The following is a 20,137-nucleotide window of genomic DNA, read 5'->3' on the forward strand; positions in this document are numbered from 1 at the left end:
TCACCACCTCCTTTACAGTGATTCTCATGGCTTGCAGAAAAATAGAAGTAGTATTGGGGTGGCAGTGAGAGAATAGACTGGTTGAGGAGGCTCTGCTGGCAGTTTCCCCTTTTCTGTTTCAGAAAGAAATGCAAAACTGAACTAAGTTCAACCCCTGATTTAGTTTGTATGAATCATCTCCTCTGCTTCTGCTCTCTTCCAGTCACCAAAGAGGTATTAGGGAAGAGATGACTAAAAAGGAGCAATGGGCAGGTGAAAGTGAGGGCAATAATGGAAGAGATGAGGTTTGTAAGAAGCAACCAGTACATCAGGTCTTCATCTGGGGAAGGGAAACCATTTCCAAGAACCCATTTGGCTTCAGGTGGTGCTGGACTGAGAGAGCCCTGAACATGGCTGCTGGGAAGGAGGGGATTGTAACAAAGCAAAGGAGATCATGGATAGAGGTGTGCTGTGCTCCTCTAGTGGTGTGTAAATGGATAGTAGCTGTCTTTTTGGTCTACTTTCACAAAATAACTTATTGAATTATTTATTTGAAGAAGTTACAATTAGAGTAAGCAATGGACAGTAACTCAGGTGTCATTGGGCACTCCCAGACTGGGCATGGCCTCATGGTTGTGGTCCCACTGGATTCCACAGAGCACCCAGCAGATGCTTTGCTGGCTTTGCACAACTGGTATGGCACCAAGCAAAAGGCACAGACAGGTAATGCCTGATATGGTGTAAAATGTCTCAACATGAGCACTGCCCCAGCAATGTTCATGGGGCATAATTCATAAATTTGATTTATATCCAAGCTTTTCTGAATCAATGATTAAAACCTCCCAAGTAATCTCCCTCTTTATTACTGACTTATCTAAGAACAGAGCAGCCCTTTTGGCTTTGTTCTCTGTGTCCAGAGGTGTAGGACATCATCACAGCTCTCAGTTCCAGAGATGGTACAAAGGTGTACCAGCTAAGGTGGGATATTATGGCTCATTACCATGAGCTTTTGTTTATTTTAGTGTGAAGAGCCTTTATGCTGTTGCCCAATTTTGACTATACACATTAACCAGTGCAACTGTGGACAACCCCAGTAAGCTGTTAGCGATGCACGTGTTTGTCTTCAGCCTCTGACCATGCACCTTTTGTGACACATGATGTGTCCAATGCATCCCTGCAAATTTGTCCTTACATGACTCAGCCCACGCTGTTCAATAAAAGACAGTCTATACAACTGATGGGTGGAGTAACAAAGAAAGAAGAAGTGAACCAAGACTGATTCCATGAGGTTTTTAAAATTTTTTTTCCCCTTTTCATGAATTGATGAGTATCAGATAGAAAGAAGGACAGTCTTTGGAAATTGGTAATGGAAGGATTCTCCCATTGACTGGCCTGAGTCAACCAGCAAAATCCACATGGATCCATGGAAAGCAGAGGTCACAGAGGGAGAGAAGTGATAGTAAAACTGCACCCAGCCCTCTAGCAGCAGCAAAAGCCAGATGTGGAAACTGTTCCCTGGGCAGACAGGACTCAGAGTTGTTTCTTTAGCTTTCCTTTGGCTCTTCTAAGATTTTCTTGCTGTTGGGAGGAATTGGGTGAAAAGGGCAGTGAGAGAGGGGGCTTTGTACCATTCTTCCACTTGAGTGTAGAGAACAGAGAGCAGAAGGTGCAGTGAGAAGCCTTTTAAAGTGGTCGTAGATGTGTGAGGTCCGATTCTGTTTTCAAAAACGTATCTGTTAGATGTAAGTGCATGGGAGGTCATTAGAGCTCTGCTGCTTTCAGGGGGTGAGGCAGGAGGGAGCTGGGCTGCCGTGGGCAGGCAGGAGCATCGCTGCCGGGAGCGAGAGCCGCCCTGCGATCAGCAGCCTCCGGCAGGGGGACCGGGGGAAAAGGATGGATTTCCCTCTCAGCTGAAGGCATTGCTGGTCACAGCCAGGCGCTTATGTTTAAAATCACACCAGCTTGTGACTGTGCTAGGAGTTACTCTGGAAATGAGTATGGCTAGCTGGCAGGGTTTGAAACAGAGCAGTGCCTATCTTTGGTGGTCACTCAACATCTTGTTATTTACAGGATCTAAAAATAAACTGGGTTTTCCCAGAGCAGGGAATCCAGCTTGTAGGAAAAGGCAGGTATTTCCAAATTGCTTTCCATATGGTAGGTACCTCTGGTTCATCTAACAGCCCTTTCTGCTAATCTAATCCTTCTCGAATCCTTCCTTACTTTCCATAGATGGGGACTGAGGGTTTGCCATGAGGCCTTTTTTTTCAATAAGTAAAAAAAAAAATATTTATTGTATGCAAAGTTATTTCTGAGGGAGAGACAGATGTTACAGAATGCGTGATAATTTTCTGGGTTTATGGGAATAGGTATCCTCTCAAAGAAAAAAGGAATGGTCTGATACTCACCCTGCACAGACACAGGGTATTTCCAATAACGATGCTACTCACTGATATTAAGATTCTTGTTGCATCTGAACTAATCCACAATAAGTCTGTGATGGGTCACAAGTGAAGACATAAAGGCACAGATATGAAAGAAGAGATGTGATAGGGTCTCATTTGAAGGTTGGCCACGGGCTGCATGTGACATTCTTGTAAGTAAACTGACAGTGTCCAGGTTTATAATAGCTAAACTCCTCAGTTTCCTTTATGTAAACATTTCACTCTAATGGAACATTATACTCAGGACCATGCCTCAGCAGACATACATGTATATGAATTGAATAAAGATAGAGCAATAGATAAATAGATATCTGGATTTAATAAACACATTCTAACACTAATAGGCTGGTGAAATCTTACAGAGAGGGAGAGAGAGACTGAAGGAAAATACAAAATACTGCTGAGAGTTTACAGACTGGCACAACTGGAAGCACTCAGCATCAAAAGAATGAGGAGAGGGAAAGGCCAAGATGGATCAGGCATATTCTGTGCTTATTAGTGTTTTCCCATCTTGTAGCAAGGGATGGTGAACAAGGCAGTGGGGTGGGTGCCTGCTCCTTCTTCAGAGGGGAAATCATCCTCATCCAAATGAAAGTTTTATTTCTGAACTACAGAGGATTCAGACACATTTTTCCAAAGCCAGAGGACCTCTAGGAGTTTATAGTCCTTGAAAGTCAGGTAAGTGCCTTTCAAAATTTTACTTTGACTTCTCTTGGAAGCAAAAGTATTTTTTCCAGTAGGGACAGATTTCTTAAGATCTATCATTTTCCTGTATACACTTATTGACATTTTCATGTTGTCTTTCACCAAAAAGAGAAAGGGGGGGGAAAGGTGACAAAAAATTCCTCCATTCTCTATTCTCTCTCAGACAAATCTCTTTTTCAATTCTTGGTCTAGGAACCAAGATCCTGTAACAATGTTAGCTCTCTACTGAACTTGTTGAAACTTGACAGGATAAGGTCCTGATGGCCAGCATGGAAACAGGAGGATTCTGCATCCATGAACCTGTGTGGGAGGGCTCAAATAATCCCCATCAGTTGTTTCCCATGGCTTCAGAATTCAAGGTAACTAGGTGAGAAGAAGGAAGAACTTTATGACAGTAAATGAACAACAAATCAAAAAAAAAAAAGAGGTTCTAAGTTCCAGCTTGCCCACTTGGGTCTATCTTTTAAACGAGCATTGTCTGTTACCCAAGTAAGGTCAGTGCAACTATTGCCCCAGCCCAGATACTCTCTTCCCCTCATTTTCACAGTGCTTGGGTTTATTTTACTTCCCTCTGCTTGGCTCCATGCCATTTTGTTGGCTAACATTCACCTTGGCTGCATACAGCAGGGAAGGGCAGCTCACTGCTCTCTCCATGGTGTGCCCAGTGAAGCCCACTCTTCCCAAATGGCTCGAGCCATTGATTCCTCCTGCCACCTGTGTTTTGGGGAGCCAGAGGCTCCAGAAGCAAGCCCCCTTTTTAGCTGGCTTTAATTACTCTTCTGAGCTAGACCAAAGAATGTATTTGTCTCCTTTGCAAAGAGGAAGCAGTAAAACAAGGGGCCTGCCCAGGCCAGGGAGGGGAGAGCAGAGCCCCAGACGTGCGCGGGCACCGCGTACTCTCCCACCAGGGATCTGGCAATCTTGCATGCATGAATTGCCTTGCAACGGCCACTCGGCTGTCATTCTGTCAGGCCCATTTAAAAATCACATAACAGGTTTAATTTTGAAATCTCTCTCTTGTCCCCCCTCCCCTCCTTATTTTTGCCGAAATGGATTTATAATGAAAGTGTTTGAAAAGGAATAGTTATCTATATGATCAACAGCAGCACAATGCCTGCAGTGGCAGGGTGGGCTACGATCTGAGGAAATGAGCTCTAAGTCTGAAATCTGCTTTTATACATGTGTACATACTTAAAAACAGCCAGGTATTTGCTAATACCTATACAAAATTTGATGGATATGGATAAGACATTATTTTAAAATTCCGTGGGTATAGGTCAGACATGCAAAGTCTGATTTCAGCTTTTGATTTTGTTGTCCTAAATGCCTCACTTTAAAATAAGTCTAGCCATACCACTGTGTGCATTTTATATCCAAAGTGATATTCCTCACGAAATTGGTTACCAAAACCTTAGAAATGCTTTCCAAAGCATTTCGGCCCAATTTATATCTTTAAAAGGGCAGCCAGCTCACACTCTCAAAGTGCAGGAGAGCCCGTTTTATGCAGTAGTGGACATGAAGCTGAAGCTTTTCTATAGTCTCTGTCCATTTCTCCCAGTGAATTGAATCCAGTCAAAGGTCAAACTGGCCAGAGGCACTTTTATTGTCATGGTAACCATGACTTAATCAAACAATCCTGAGATTCCAGGTTTGTGGGAACAGGCAAAGATCTGAAGAGACTGGAATGAATCAATCAAAGGGGGCAGGAAAGAAAATCCTAAGATATATGACTTATCCTTCCAAATCTATTACTCTGTCCTTAAACACACAAGAAGTATGCCTTGGACAAAGCCTCTTTTCAAACGAAATACCTCTGATTTTTGTTTTCTTGTCCTTTGCATCAAATTTCCTAACATACCTCTGTCCTACAGCAATCAACCTCAGCCCAGATTTAACCAACAAGAGAAAAAGAGGGGGAAAAAGAATTTAGGAAAGATAATTTTGTAAAAACCTACTTTAAAAAATTAAAAAAAAAAAAAAGAGGAAGAGGAAAATCAAGGCAAAATGTGATCAACCACCTTTGATTTGAAAACCTATTCAGGCTTGTTAGTAGTGATCTAATGCAACTCTACAGGCAGTTAATGAATTTTAAAGGTTTTTCTCCTTTCTGGGCAGCTGCTGTGTCTTCTTGGGATGCCAAAGCTGTGGGGCTTGCTTGTGTCTCATGCACTGGAGCATCCAGGAGTGCTCAGTTCAGGCAGCCTCTGATCTTTGCTGAAGGCTGGGCAACTCCAGGGCTGTCTAGGGGCATGTGGAGAGTGCTGGGGGCTGGTTAACCTGGGACTTGGCTGGGGCTAAGGCTGCACTAAGTTTCTTTGTGCATCTTTGTTTTTATTCCAGAAGCAATTTGCATGTATCCTGTATATGCTTGTGAGTCCTGGCTGCATTTCTTGGCTGGAGAAAGAGGCAGACATGTGGCCTCTGCTCCACCACCTTACTAATGGGGGAATGTCATGGGGGAATGTCTTGTGGGTTTTTGGAACCTGACTGCAGTCTATGCCCACATGCCACTAAGCCCCTCTTTATAATTCCTACTTTGGTTTCTAGTATAGTTAATCTCTTGCTTTGGCTTCCTCTGTCTTGAGAAGTCATAAGCAGTAAAATTGTGGGGATATGAGTGGAGCAGGAGACACTTTGCTGAAGTGTTGGTGGCAGTGTGTTTAACTTGTTATACCTGGTTAAGTGGAAATATCACATGTTCTTTTCCAGTGCTGGAGAAGAATTAGCTATAACCTGAAATATGTTTGCTCTTGGAGGCTTTCTTGAAATTGGGTGTGTGGGGTTGGTTGTGCAGTGTGTGTGCCCAGTTACACACTTCCTGATACACACTCGTGGGAACATGGGGAGGCTGCTGGCTGCTGTGCCATACTGGAGAACTGGTTTTGTAATGTCACACAGAGCTGTTCGCCTCCCCAGCCTGCCCTCACATGCAAGGCAGGATGTTTTGTGGTGACGACCCTGTCTGAGGAGATTGTTGCTGAAATTCTCTGTATCCATGTTATTTAAGGAATGCAGGTCGTGACTTGCAAACCCCAGACCTTAGAACTGTAATGACAGTCAGAGCATGAAACAAACTCCTTGATTGTTGTTTTTAATGCAGAGGTGTCCTTACCAGAAAATAGCCACTTAATGGGCTCAGCAAACAGACTCTAATGGGTGAATTGTCCAGAAAATAAGCTCCTTCCTTGTTCCTCCTCATCCCTTGTTGGGGTGTCACCTACAGAGATAGATGTTGGTAGGTAAAATATGCAGAAAAAAATTGCATAATAGAGCTTAGTAAATGGACAGAATTCCATGGATACTGCCAGGATACTGGCAGGACAGAAGATAAATTACTGAAGCCTGAGCATCAGACAGGGAAATGAGTAGTTGAGGAGGTCTGGAAAAAAGGAACACTGACCTGTGTCCAGGGAGGACATGATTTTCAAGTGAAAGAAGAAAAAGGCCCCCTTGTAAGGAGGCCACTGCTACCTCTGATAGTGGTTGTGGAAAGGAGACATTTCAAGCCACATGGGAGGAATGGAAAAGCAATTCAATGTAGAAAAATAGCAAAGTTTAGAAAACAACAGGAAGGAAGAGGCAGAAGGCTGATTAAGTCAAGAGAGCCTTTTCTGAGGTCTGTACATATTGGAGCAAACAAAGGAAACAGAAAATAATAGCAGAGATGAAATGAGAAAGAAGTACAGGGAGGTAAAAAATGGAAATTAGAGGACTGGATGAGCAAGTGCATGAGCAAAGAGAGAGTGACACATCGATGTGGCCTTACTTAATGGCAGAACAAGAAGAAAGTTTAAAATAAAGAAAGGCTGTGCAGCCCCTGCTCTGAGAATGAACAGAGCCTGTGGTTAGAGATACTGGAATCAACAAAATTGAGTAGAGTTCTGATGGTTTTTGATAGGCAAAGGCTTTTCTTCATTTCTTGTCCAGTGTCTCAAATAATGTTTCAGACCAGGGCAAAGAGCAGCACAGATAGAGATGAATTGCTGCCTCCTGCAGCACTGCTGAGCACCCTTTATATCAGGACTAGGAGGAGCAGCAGGCACTCAGCACCACTGGGAAAAAAACTCAGATCTTCTCTTAATCTGTTGATCTCCTCAGGACAAACTGAGGAATTTGGTGAGATGAGGGACCATGGGCAGGTTATATAGGGAGTCAGCACTGCACATGACCTGTGCTGAAATGAAATGCCAGTCTGGTAGGTAAAAGCCCTTGTAAAACTCCTTCCCCTTGCAAAAATACCCTCCAAGTAAGCTTTAACACTTAAGTACCATGGTTCCTGAATGCTACCTTTAAAGGTTAAACTATTTAAACTATAGGAACAGCCAGGGGCAAAAAGAGGCCCGTTTCAATTTGATATGTTGAGGTCCTGCAAAAAGCCAGACTGGGGGGTCCCTGAGCTCTTTGTCCTTTCCTTTCCTCCTGAACCTGAGATGGCCCCGAGGCCCAGGCTGCGCTGTGTTTCACTATCCTTCTTCCTTTCTCTTCCTATGTTGTAGTAAATTAGCCATTTCCAAAGGGCTCAAGCAGGGGAGGAAGTTCTCCATCCCTGACTTGCCTGCTGCACAGGGCAGCTTTGCAGGAAGGAACTGAAAGTAGATCAGGAAAGACTGGTGCATGAAGAGAAGAGCTGCACTTCTCCCAAGAGTTCAAAGCTTGGTTGAGACAAACAACATCTGTCTGCCACCGTGAGCACTGCCAGGATGGGTGGAACTGGTCCCAGTCACCATCACTTCTCTAGGGGAGCTCATTTGCCTTTCATGGTAGGTCACAGGACACCTGCCTTCCCTGGAGGGATCAGGATCTGTCCCAGCATACTGTGATCAACAAACTGGGTTTTTTCCCCATTTCCTGACCTTTACTTTGTAGCTGTGTTTTGAGGCAGGCCTGGCTCCTGCTGTTTTACACCCAGGGCAGGGCAGGGCAGGGCAGCCTGTCGGTGTCACTGCAGCACCCATGGCAGGATGGTCCGGCTGCACCGCGGCTGTTTGGCTTGCAGAGAGAGGAGAACACCCTGAAGACTTTACCTCACCCTGTAATCCAAAGAATACTCCTCAGCTTGCTCTAACCTAAGCCTTCCTGCAAGCTGCTGCTTTTTACAGCGTTATCTGCTGTGATAGCCATGGTATTAATAGCAGGAACCTTCCTTGCAAGGAGCCGACTGCAGCTACAGCACAGCTCCCACTGTGCTCCTGCACTGCTATCTCTGTGCAAGCAAACACTTCCAGCTTTGCTCCACTGGTTACAATTAATGGAGATCTCCATCCATTTATCCCCCCTCAGCATAAACAGTCCTATCTGGAGGTGGTGCCTGCTGTCAGCTCCCACCCTTTAAAATGGTCCTGGAACTTCCTTGTGCTCAGGATGTGAACAAAGGTCTCCAGCACTTTCTGGGCAAGAGCAGGGCTGAAGGTGACTACTGGGGAATAGGAGTGCAAAATCTTCTTTCTGGGAGCCCTACCACAGAGAGGTCTTTTACTGTTGAGTTTCTCTCTTTTAAAGACATCCCTTTAAAAACCTCAATGAAAATAGGGAGGGATTTGCAAGCAATCATTCAGTGGCTCAGAAAAGCCCAACTACTTGATAAAGTTCTTATACCTTTAGTAAAGCATGTTGGTACTGGAAGGCTGCCATGTGCTCTCCAGGGTTGTCCTTACAATGAGATGTTTTAGAATAGCTGCTGTTCAGGAAAGAAGGATAGGTGTATCTTACCAGGAAAGCTTTCTGAGGGTCTCTTCCAAGGCTTGCTTTTCTCACGGGAGCAGAGAAAGGTCCAGGAGTCACTTCTCTGTTCCCAACAGAGCTCACTCCTACTGTTGTAGCTGCACACAGCTGCATGAGCAGCACCAGTCCTGGTGAGTCTCTCAGGTGGGGAGAACTCTGAATAATGCTGAATGTTGAGACATTCTGAAATGGAGTTTTTTGGGAGAAATGTTATCTGCATAAAGAAAAGCCATAAATTGTGAGTATACCATAAGAAATATAATGTCCAAATCCTTGACAGAAACCTTCTCTATCAGATATTTGCAGTCTCCATCCTGCCCTCAGTGCAGCCAGGGACTGCAGCTTTGCCAGGGAACTCTGAATTCCACAAGCTTCTGCTTCTGCTAATCTCCAGTCTGACACTTCCTAATATCATCATTCAGAACAGGATTATACTGAGATACACTAATTTCTTTGTCAACCTTCATTCGATTTAGAAAATAGTTCTAAATCATCACAAATTCTGATCTATAGCACTGAGCTATCTCTCCAAAAAGATCCCATGAAAGTATATTATAGATTTTTCATCAGATGTGTTAAGGCATAGAAGCAACGTGTGAAGATGATTGGAAAACTTATGTGTGGAGGCATTTTTTCCAAATGATGGATGTGCAAAATCTTTTATTATGGATCTTGAACCCCAGAGGAAGGACTAGGCAGATGGCCAAAATATCTTGCTAGCTGATGTAAAGAGAAAGCTCTAAACATTTGGTATATGAAGGCTGGAGTGGGAAGAACCTGACTCAGTTAAGTCAGAGGAAGATGTTTGATATCGAATTAGAAATTAATTATTCCTAAAAAAAAACCCAAACCAAACCAAACCAAAACAAAAAACCAAACCAACCCAAAACCAAACAAACAAACAAAAAAACCCAACCAAACAAAAAAACACCAAAAACCAAGAAACAAAAAAAGTAAGATCTATTAATTTTTTAGGGAAGAAATCTAATTCTGCTTCCTTGTGTTTTTATTTTAAAAACCCAAACAACCCACATACACAAAAAAAACCCCCAAACAGCAAAAACCCCCAAACCCTAAAACAAAAAAAAAGCCCTACAACCCTTCTAAACACATGAAAATAGAATTGCACTTTTTTATGAAGTGTGCAGTCTTATTCTGACCTGACTTTACGGCAGTGTGTGAATATAAAGTTCAGCAGAAGTTGATGAATTTACACCCCTTAGTGTCCACTTGCAGAGTGTGCAAGTCTTGAACCAGAGCCCCAGCAGTGTGAGCCATGCAGGCAGGAAGCTGCACCAAGCTGCTTTTGAGGAAATCACACTTTTTGGATAAATATCAGTCAGCTGCAAACATTTTTCTCTCCAGGATGTGTGTGCTTTTCTAATGTTTAGAATAAAAATGTGGTGCTAGGAATTAGGAATATAGTTTTCACATATTTGATTACTCCAGCATTAAAGCAGTATAATAATATTAGTGGTAGCCTTTAACATGAACTTTGTTCTGTAACTTCCAGGCTTCAAAAACTAATGAGGAGCAAAACTGGGGGAAAAAATGTCTTCCGACAGGCTGGTCTTCAGCACCTTTTTAATGGATAACAGATTTGCCATCATCACACATCACTTGGAATATATTATGACAAGACACACAGGCTAATATAATGCATTGTCTACACAAGGCTACTATGTATTAGTGAATTTCTCTTTAACTTGATAGAGGATGGTTCAGTTCCAGTTACAGAAGCTTTCAAATTGTTTTCCTGGAAATACCCAAACCCAGTGCAGGTATTTAATGTAACCCAACAACATCAGATACTTTGTACAGAAGTTGCAAAATGGTTTCTTTTCTTCTGTGAAAATGGGAAGGAAAAGCATGAAAAGAGTTTCTAACTTTCAGCACTTAGTAACAAGATGTCAGGGAAGCCCAGGACACAGACAGGCAATCAGAAAGGTCAGATTTTCAGTGTACTGAGTTTTTTTCCAACAGATACAGGGAACTGACTGCACCAGGCTCATTTTCATCTCCAGTATTCAGGTGTGAATCTGGATAGATGTTTTCAAATCCTTCAACTGTTCTGAATGCTGGGTGCTTGCTGCTGTCACAGCTTTGGCTATGGGGGTAGTGCATGGAAAGTGTAAAAGCATCGAAAGCTCCTTCCCAGGGAAAGCAGGGTGATGAAAGAGATGCAAACTTAAAAGCAAATATCTTCTATTATTAACAGACCACTACATGCAAACCAATTTTTTATATATTAAAAAAATTTGATCAACAGAGCAAGATTGGCAGATGTGAGGCCACACTAAATGCAGCAGGCACAGCCGTCTCCCTCTGTTTTTTCCCTGGCTGTAAATGGCAGATCTAGAAGTCAATCTCTTGTCCTGGTTTTGCCTTTTGAGTCAAGAAAGTATAGGGCAGACTTTAAAGATTTTTAAAAGTGTTCTTCAAACTTCCCCAGGTAGGTCAATGATAGTTGGAACTGGAATGACTCAGGAGCATTGAGTCATCTGCTGGCATTTTCCCCTCCTCTCCACTTCTAAAAGCAATGATTTGTTTTCTTCCTTCCTCTTGATTAGCTCTCTAATATACTCAGGTTATAAAGTGAATTTGATTTTGTTTCTCTTGTATTATCTGTAGTATCTCATTAGCCTCAGTACCATCACAACCCTTCTCTGAATCATCATTTGTATATGGATGTTTGACACATCAGCTGATTGTCCCTTTTTCTCTTTCCTTCTCCATCTCTTCTGAAAGCCAATGAAGACATTTCTGTTGATACTTGAATATCACAATTTCTCCCACTATCACTAATAGCATAATGGAATTATGAAGAACCTTTCTGCAGTGCATTTTTTCTGTGACATAATGCAAACAAGATTGAATTCAAGGAAAACATCATTAAATGTTACCCTCTTAAATTTCATTCAGGGATGAGTAGGAAGTTTGGACATAGCAAAAGTTTTTCAGGGTCTAAGCACTGAATGAAGTATTTTCAGGACAGTTTCAGTCAGGGCAGATTTAACTGGAGAAGGCACTGTAATGTTTATATGCATATGACCATAGAAAAGGCTTGAGTGCACAGAAAATAGGTGTCTATGTGCCACTGAAACACTTGTCATAGAATTAGTCCTGGTTTTTCCCTTTTCATAGGGTAAGGTGAGAATAATTTCCCTGGGCTTATAAACATTTCTCTATTTCGCTATAAAGATATTGGGTAAAAGGGGGTTCAATGTCTCCTGCTTCTATATAATATAGAAATCAAAGTAATGCTCCCTGTGAGCATTCTGCTCTCTGTGACGTAGTGTGAGATTCTTCCATGCAGATTGCTTTTTTAATGTTTTCTTGGCACCCATAGTCACAACCTGTTTTTCTCTTCTCCTGGAGACCTTTTTCCAGGGAGCTGCTATGTTTTAAAAATCAAATAATTAAAGCCATTGTTACCTTTTTTTTTTTTTTTTTTTTTTTTTTAACTCAGGATAACAAATTCTGGCAGGTTTTTAGTACTTGGTATCCACAGGAACTAGAACTGCTTTGCAAACATCCTCAGATTTTCAAGATCTTGTTCCACCAAATACAACCTGCATTTTTCTAATATTTTCCTTTGTTCAGCTTCCCTGTTGTCTCATTCCATGTGGTCTCACTTGAGTCTTGTTTTAACAATGATAAGTTCTTTTGTTTTCTTATTCTATCTTATCTTCACAGCCACATTTATTTTTCCTATGTAAAGTTAGGCAAAATGTCTTGGTGTTACAGTGCTGATGTAGGGGTACCCAGAAAATGCTTCTTGAGAAACACAGCTTACAGATACCAGTCAGGCTGGGTGCACACACAGCACTTTGCTGGCTTGGGGCTTTTCCTTGATGTAGTTTTGCAATGCATTTGAACAATTATTTTGCTGAAGCAATGGGACACTCAGTTGTCAGACTTTGCTCATTCTGTGATCTCCTGAAAAGGCATAGAATTAAGAACCATCTTAGGAAATTACAGCTCTTTGCCCTACAGGATAGGGGCCACTGAGTTCAACTGGTATCCTTGATGGATTTGACTTCTGCAGGATTTTGTTCTTGCTGACAAAAAAAAAAAAAATCCCTAGTATTTCACGTTAATTTAGGGGCTTAACTTGAGAGAAGTAGTGCTTGGTGATGTCACCCTGCTGGGGTTATTGCAGAAAGACCTGCTGCTGCTGCAGACCTGCTGCAGAGGTGCTGTGGTGGCCCTGCCTGGGCTCTGCCCAGGGCTGGCAGGCAGTGCCTAGGCAGCAGAGCAGTGGCTGCAGTGTCAATGCTTGGGGAAGCAATGGGCACTTCTGCAGAAAAGTTTATTGCCCAGCACCTGCCAGACTCCGTTGTCCTCTCTGTATGTCCTGGGAAAAGGAAAAGCTTTGGCAAGCATGGCAGTGAAAGGTGGCAACGAGCTCATCTTCCCTTGCACGTGTGTGAAAGCAGGTGCAGGCTTGAGGCTGTGCTTTTCCAAATGCAACATTTTTGTCTGTGCATCCCCTGGCAAGTTGTTCACCAGGAACACCCTTATTCTTACTTTTTAAATTAACATTAACATGTGGGTGTTACCTTGCACAGAATTTATAAGTCTCCCTTTCCATCGCTTGCTTTATTTTAGCTTTTGGAATGGGCGAAGATTTGTTTTCCTTTCTGGAGTAGCCACGCTGTTGTGATGGAGAAGCTGAAGGTTCCAATTACCCTCCCCTTGATGTTGTTTGTAAAGCAATTAGAACTGGCAGCATGTGATTAAAACCAAGAAGTTATCACTCCTTTCTTGAGGCAGGAGGGGTGACTGTTTGCAGATGAATATGCACCAAATCTACAACAGGAATAATTTCCTCCCCCAGTGTGTAACCCTCTCTCCTCTGTTACTGACTGCAGGTATGCAGCTGTATAGGTCTTTGTGCATGAATTAACACTCGTAGCAAATAGCAGTAAACTCACAAATGGACTATTACTTTTTATAGCCTTTTAGCAGAGTCAGCCTAGTGGAGCAAAACTGTTAACAAATTAAGATACGTTTGACAGGACTTCAGGCAGGAATCATAACCCAGGAGTCACTTGTTGGTATGTAAATGTAAAGCTGTCTGTAGAACAAAGCTGTATCTCATTTGTTTTGTGGTGGCAAGTGCTAAACCACCGAATAAGAATAAAGACCAAGAGTTAATCTTTGAGAGGTTTTCAGAGCAAGGAACTGACTTCCTGGAATGGTTGTAAAGAACTTGTAATATCTGTAGTGCTACAGGGTATAAAATAACAACAGTCACAATTAAAATAAGTTGTATTTGTCTACTCATGACACTGTACATAATTTAACCATTGTATGATGATGAGGAAATCTGATCTTCCGAGGGGAGTGTCTTTAAACACAAACAGAATATATTTGACAGTGCAGATGCAGGGTTTTTGTAGGGTTTGTTAATTGAGCATAAAACAAACTGGAGTAAGAACGATTGTAGGAACTATCAAATATGTTTAAAACAAGTCACCTTTTCCAGCAGACACCCTGCTACAGCCAAGCAGGGTGTGGGATTTCTGGTATGTGGCTTCAGCTCCACTGTTCTGTTTGCTCTTTTTTTTAATTGAGGAGGTGGAGGTGGCTGTACAGAGGCTGTGTTTGCAGAACATCTGGATGAGCACTGGCTCCTCTTGTGCATGGGAGTTAACAGATAGTAGTTGCCCACCTCAGAGCTTTCTGCCTCTCCTCATCTGTGGCTTTCAACCCTGTCATTCTGCTTTTTATTTGCGCTTTCACAGAGTATCTAATATCTTTTACCTCATCAAACCCCATTTCAAGGACAATCTTTTAGTCAGCTTCAACTTTTCCCTTATTTTGGAACTGGCTGATGGGGCTCTTGCATCTGGCATTGTTTCGTTTTCTGCCTCACCTTTCCACTACTCAACACTGCATTTTGTAAGGTAGATATGCAACAGATGTCTTGAAGCCCCAGCATAAGTGGTACCCTAGAGGGGCTTTTCTCAGTGCATTCTTATTTTTGGGGCTTGTTGACTCTATGCAACATCTTATTGCGCACTTCTGTGCACTCCTATTGAGGAGTTCAGGAGAGTTCAGTTTGTCACCAGATCTCCAATAGCTATGCTTATTAGTAACTTAAAGCTCAAACTTAGAGACATTCAGGCTGATTTTACTCCTCTTTCTCTATCTTGAACCTTCACTCCCCACTAAGCTTGCTAAAACTTCATTCAACATAACTGAAGACTTATTCTTCTCCTAATTCCTTGTGATATCCTGCTAAGAGCATCCAGTGTTACAGTTCCAGCATAATTATATTTTCCCATAGGTGTAAAACATGTCTGCATCAATAGCTTATTAAAAGAGTGTAATAAAAATTATGACCCCACAATTCTGCTACTAATATAACAATTCCAAGCCAAGAAAGCTCCTTGATCCTTCTTATGCATCTGCTGTAAAGTGGTACAAGAGCAGAACGCTGTAAGCCAGTTTAATCCCTTCTTTTCACCCCCTAGCAATATACATTGGCCCAAGAGAGTAACATGAATTGGAAGTTTAATTTATTAATATGCAATAGTGATAATGTCAAAAGAACAATATATAAAGCCCACACAGAACAGGATTACATGGTACATAGGGGAAAGCCTAGAGCTAATATTTAATATAGCAAAACACAGCCAAAAATAACTTCTCTTCCAAGGAGCAAAAGAGGGAGAGCTCTGCAGGTGCTGGAGCAGAGGAGCTGTGCAAGCAGCCTCTGCCTTCAAGTGCACAGCTGGACCCAGCCATCCATTTCTGGCTGAGCTTCCTCTCTGCTGGGAGCCACAGAGATCGTGGTGCTTTCCACGAGTGCAAACTGTTGGGCAGTGACTGAAGTTCCCAGCTATCACTTTGTCTACTTTAAAGTTTCTCACTGCTCCAGTTTAACAGTGCACACTAGAATCAGAGCAGCAGACACAAGCAACACTGGTGGGGAGCAAGCCACAGCAAAAGGGGAGCCTCAGAGCTCAGAGCACTTCTGCAAGTGAAGCATGAGACCAGCTGTTCACTTCAGCTAAATTGTTCACTTAAGCTTGGATGAGCAAAATTTCACCAGTAGACAAAGTACCCTGCAGTTTTAGCAGAGGTACAGCCACATTAACATGTCACTGGCTTTGCCAGAAATGAGCAATTTGCCCAAGAGTCTCAAATCAGTAACAGTTGTATGAGTGGAAAGCTATTCAGCCTCTTAGGGACTGGCAGGTTTCACACACTTCCTAGAGTTTGCTTTCCTGCTCCTTCCCTAAAATGAACAAGGATTACCGAGGGTTCAGTGTACAGCCAGGAGAGCAGACCTCAGTCTTGGAGGACAAGTTGAGAGAGGGGTGGGATGGGGGCTCCCTGGCTTCCCTGCAGGTTTCCTACTCTGCCACACATTTCTTAAGTGGTGAGATGAGGTCCAAGCTGACCGTCTGTCCTGTCTGCTGCTTGGCACTGTCACCTCCCTGTACACACACACCAAAGAAACTGCAATAGCAAACAAGTACCTGGTCAAAATATGGGACCTACTTGTCTCTGTTGATTGAAGAGTGTAGGTCTGGCAGCCAGGCCTCTCTTAGCTGTTGTGTCTGTAGATTCATCCCCTGTCTGATTCCTCTTCCAGCCTTCCCCAGCTCTAATCTGCTTTCTGTCCTTCCCTTTGCTGGAGTTGATTGCCCTTTTCATGGCGTAGTCTGATTTAGAAGAGCCGGGTCAGCTCAGCAAAGCTCTGCTGCTTGAAACTAACTCATCTCCTCTTGAATGCCACACAAGATGCTCGGCTCTTATACAGCAATAACCTCTAAAATTCAGGAGGAGGCTGTGGAGACGAGAAATGAGGGCAGACCAGGAAACCTACCTCTCAGCTGAAACCCCAGCAGCTGGGAAAGACTGTGCCCACAGCCTGGCTCGGCTGCATGCCGTAGATCAGAGTCCACAAGCACAGCAGGAGAAGAAAAGCTGTTGGGCTTGTCCTGCCAGCCCCTTCCTGAGGAGGGATAGATAGAGGAGGATGTCTGTAGCAGCGATTCTTGTATGAGTTTGTTGTCTCCAAAGTTTTCTCACTGATGCTTTTCAAGTGCCAGAGCCTGGGCAGGTTAACACAGGTCACAGCTGCCCTGTGTGGAGGTGTCACGTCATGCTGCCTGGTTTTTATACATGGGGCTTCTGTGATTTATTTGCTGCTTCTCTCAAAAGCTTTATTTCTCTCTAGTTGGCTAAATTAATGTATTTGTAGTAGTTCAAAATGGGTGACTAAGAGCAGGCTGGGCCCCTGGCTGAGTGGAGGAGGAGCGCTTTCCCCCTTCTGCCAGGAGAGAGGGGTCAGGAAGAACCATGTGTCTGTCTGGCCTCTGCAGACTTTCAGGGCCTTTGTGATATTCTCCTGCTTTCCTCCTGTGGTTGCCATAGCTCTGTAATTTCCTGTACTGTCATGATTTTTTTTCTTAGCTTTATTTTGATACCCATTAAATCTGTGACTATATTTTACTTTGCTCAAAGCTTAGTGTAGTGCATGCCAGGGTTTTATCAGCAATAGTTAGTGCATTGGACTGACACCCAAGGGAAAACCAAGGCTCCAAAGAGGAGGTTTGCCCAGGGGTTTACATATAATATGTGGGGCAAGTGCCAAGGAAGCTGTGGGCAAGGAGAGGACCAAGTCACTTGGAAGGGCAGCTGTGAATGCTGTGTTCACAGTAATACAGTTCAGAGCAGGGTGAGTTATGCCCAACATCAGGCTTGTGTAATGGGTGAAGCTTTTGCTGGACAGAAAGTAGAGTGGTTGTACCTGCTCCACTGACCACAGGGACACGAGGCTGGAAACAGGTGCGTCTCACTGGCAAAGTGAGTTTTATATCAGTGAGGCCCAGGTTGGTTTCCTTCCTCCATCATTAGGTAAGGAAAAAAGTTGATTTGCACAGTTTCTGTGGTTTTAAATATCTCATTATGTTGCATCAGTCAGATGTGGGGATATGATAGATGGGGTGAAAAAGAAATGTGTGAGACAGAAAATGAAGAAAAGTGCCATCCCATCAGTACAAATGATTTTGCCCTGGGCTGAAGAGGGCAGGAGAGAATGACAGACAAGAGCTCAACCAGAGTTGAAAGGTGAATCTGAACCAGAGGAAAAAGGAGGGAGTGAATCTTCAGTAAAGGAAAAAAAAGATTAAGGTCTGACCTAGATACAAGGATCATTCCTATCCTGCTCCCCATTTGCTAGGTCAGGGGAGGTAATGAGAACAAGACATCCCTAGGACTCCTACAGAATTCTTCCAAGGTTTTGAGCCCACATAAGGAGGCTCATAGGAAACACAAGGTAGCTGTGCTGCACCACGTGTGAGCTGGAGTCTGCCTGGGTACTGGGTCAGGTTCAGGGGATCTAAACCTGTTCACTGTGTGTCCCCATTCCTCAGCTCCTCCAACATCAGGAAAAAGCCAACAGGCAGAGGATGGTGTGTGTGTGGAACCACGGGTGACTGTTCTGTCAGCCTGCAAGCGAGACGCTTTTACTCAATGCTGCTTTAACAGCAGCACCTCAGCTCCCACCGTGCTCAGGATCTGACCTCCTCAGCTCTTTTCATGTGCTTTTCCCCTGCCCTGGGAAGGGTCAGGCTCTTGCTGTTGCCCATTTCAAAATAAGGGTGTGTAGCTCAGCTGAACAATGTACCCTAATGACAAACTGCCAGTAGGTGATGAGTTTAAAAATATCAAGAGATATGACAAGAAACAGCAGAAGAATTGAACTAGGAGTAATAAAATGAGGTTGATAAAGGAAGAGCCACCTGAAAAGTCTCCTGGGAGGTCTGCTATGCTGAGGCATGGCCTCTTGGATAAATGTGAGCCTTTCTACAAAACCATTTATAAATTATGTGAACTCTTTGCTTTTAAAAGCCTCATAGCAGAGACTGCCATCCATATCAAGTCACCTGTTAACTCTTGATATTTCCAGCCTCCTTTCTTTGCCTCTTGCCAGTACCCTGATTACAAGGCTTTCTTACACTGTTATCTAGTCTTATCTGGCCCAGCAAGGCATGCCCTGTATGGAGCTTATCCGTAAGAAATTTTTAAAAATTTATTGCTCAAAATTCAAAGCATTTTACTTGGCCTTTGTTATTATGTTTGTATCCTGGATTTGGGGTAAAATTTTAAATGTGCTCAAAGTGACAGCTAAATTCCAGCTTAATTTTTAGAAGTGACTCTTGGATACATCATTCATGGTAAATTCAAACCATTTGAATTTGGGTCCATTTAAATTCTGGACAAGGCTGGGATCACACATACCTCCAGGCCTGGGTCTCTGTAACTGAATCCAGGCCTTTGTGCTTAAACTCTCTAGTGTGAACTGTGAAGGAAAAACATGCACATGGACACTGTTGATAAAACCTTTGGGTACTTGAGGGAGATCTGTTTCAGTAATGTTAGGGGTTTTTAATGGAAAAACATTTTACATTTGTTTTTCACTGGTCTTTAGAGACTGACAGTGAACACAAACCCCCTCACATATAACAGGAAAAGAAACCTTTTATCTGCTAGTTTTTTTTAAAACATGACACACAACACTCTTTACCATTCTGGAATTAGAGAAAGCATTAATTCGATCAATTTAAGTGATGGATGCCCACAAAATGAAACTTTTTTTCTGGAATGATGACCTTGGGCAGATTAGAGCAGCTAGGTAAGAAATCCAGCAAGTATTTATCAAAGGCTTCTAAGACAGTGCAAACTCTAGTGAGTTCAAAAGCAAGAGACTTTCAGTCTTCATACAACTGACAGGGTCATAACGTTTCAAGAATGTCAGGAATCCGTGTGGCTGTTCCATTAAACACCCCTGATTAGTGAACGTGCTGATAAACTTAGAGAGTCAGAGGTCAACATTTCGGAGCCCAAGGTACCCCAGGTATCTGAAAAAGTCTCCAGAATTCCCGTGCCTCTCGCCCAGTTAACCCCTTCTATCACGGCAACCGTAGAGGCTTAAAAATGGGAAGAGAGTGTCTCTCACACAGCATTTTCCAGACCATTCTGCAGAGATGTAGAGTTACCCTGAAAACTATGGAAAAATTACCTCAGGCACCTCCCATGGAAGAGTTCATGACAGCTGGCTGCTCTTTGATTTCAGCTGGAGCTCAGAGTCAGTAAAGGCATAAAACCTGTCGTTGCATTGGCTCATCCAGCTCTCTCCCCTCGCCTCTGGGTGATACTGTGATGGCAGCAGGCTGTGCATGAAAATACCCCCAGAGCTATCACATTGCAAACACCACAGTGGTTTCAAAATACTCAGGAGCAGTCACACCACCCTGTCACTGCACTGA

The 20,137-nt window shown here is 43.1% G+C and overlaps 1 long non-coding RNA gene across 1 annotated transcript; it reads right to left on the bottom strand.

The window, feature by feature from the left end:
- Positions 1 to 521: 521 nt before the first annotated feature.
- Positions 522 to 20,118, bottom strand: LOC110481335 (uncharacterized). Its single transcript, XR_002467244.3, has 4 exons — positions 19,891 to 20,118; positions 8,835 to 9,060; positions 6,238 to 6,342; positions 522 to 3,488 (listed from the first exon to the last, which is right to left on the bottom strand). It is a non-coding gene; the product is annotated as an uncharacterized LOC110481335 (long non-coding RNA).
- Between the last annotated feature and the right edge of the window lie 19 nt (positions 20,119 to 20,137).

The sequence above is a fragment of the Lonchura striata genome, chromosome 18, assembly GCF_046129695.1.
Source record: "Lonchura striata isolate bLonStr1 chromosome 18, bLonStr1.mat, whole genome shotgun sequence".
Taxonomy (NCBI): Eukaryota; Metazoa; Chordata; class Aves; order Passeriformes; family Estrildidae; genus Lonchura; species Lonchura striata.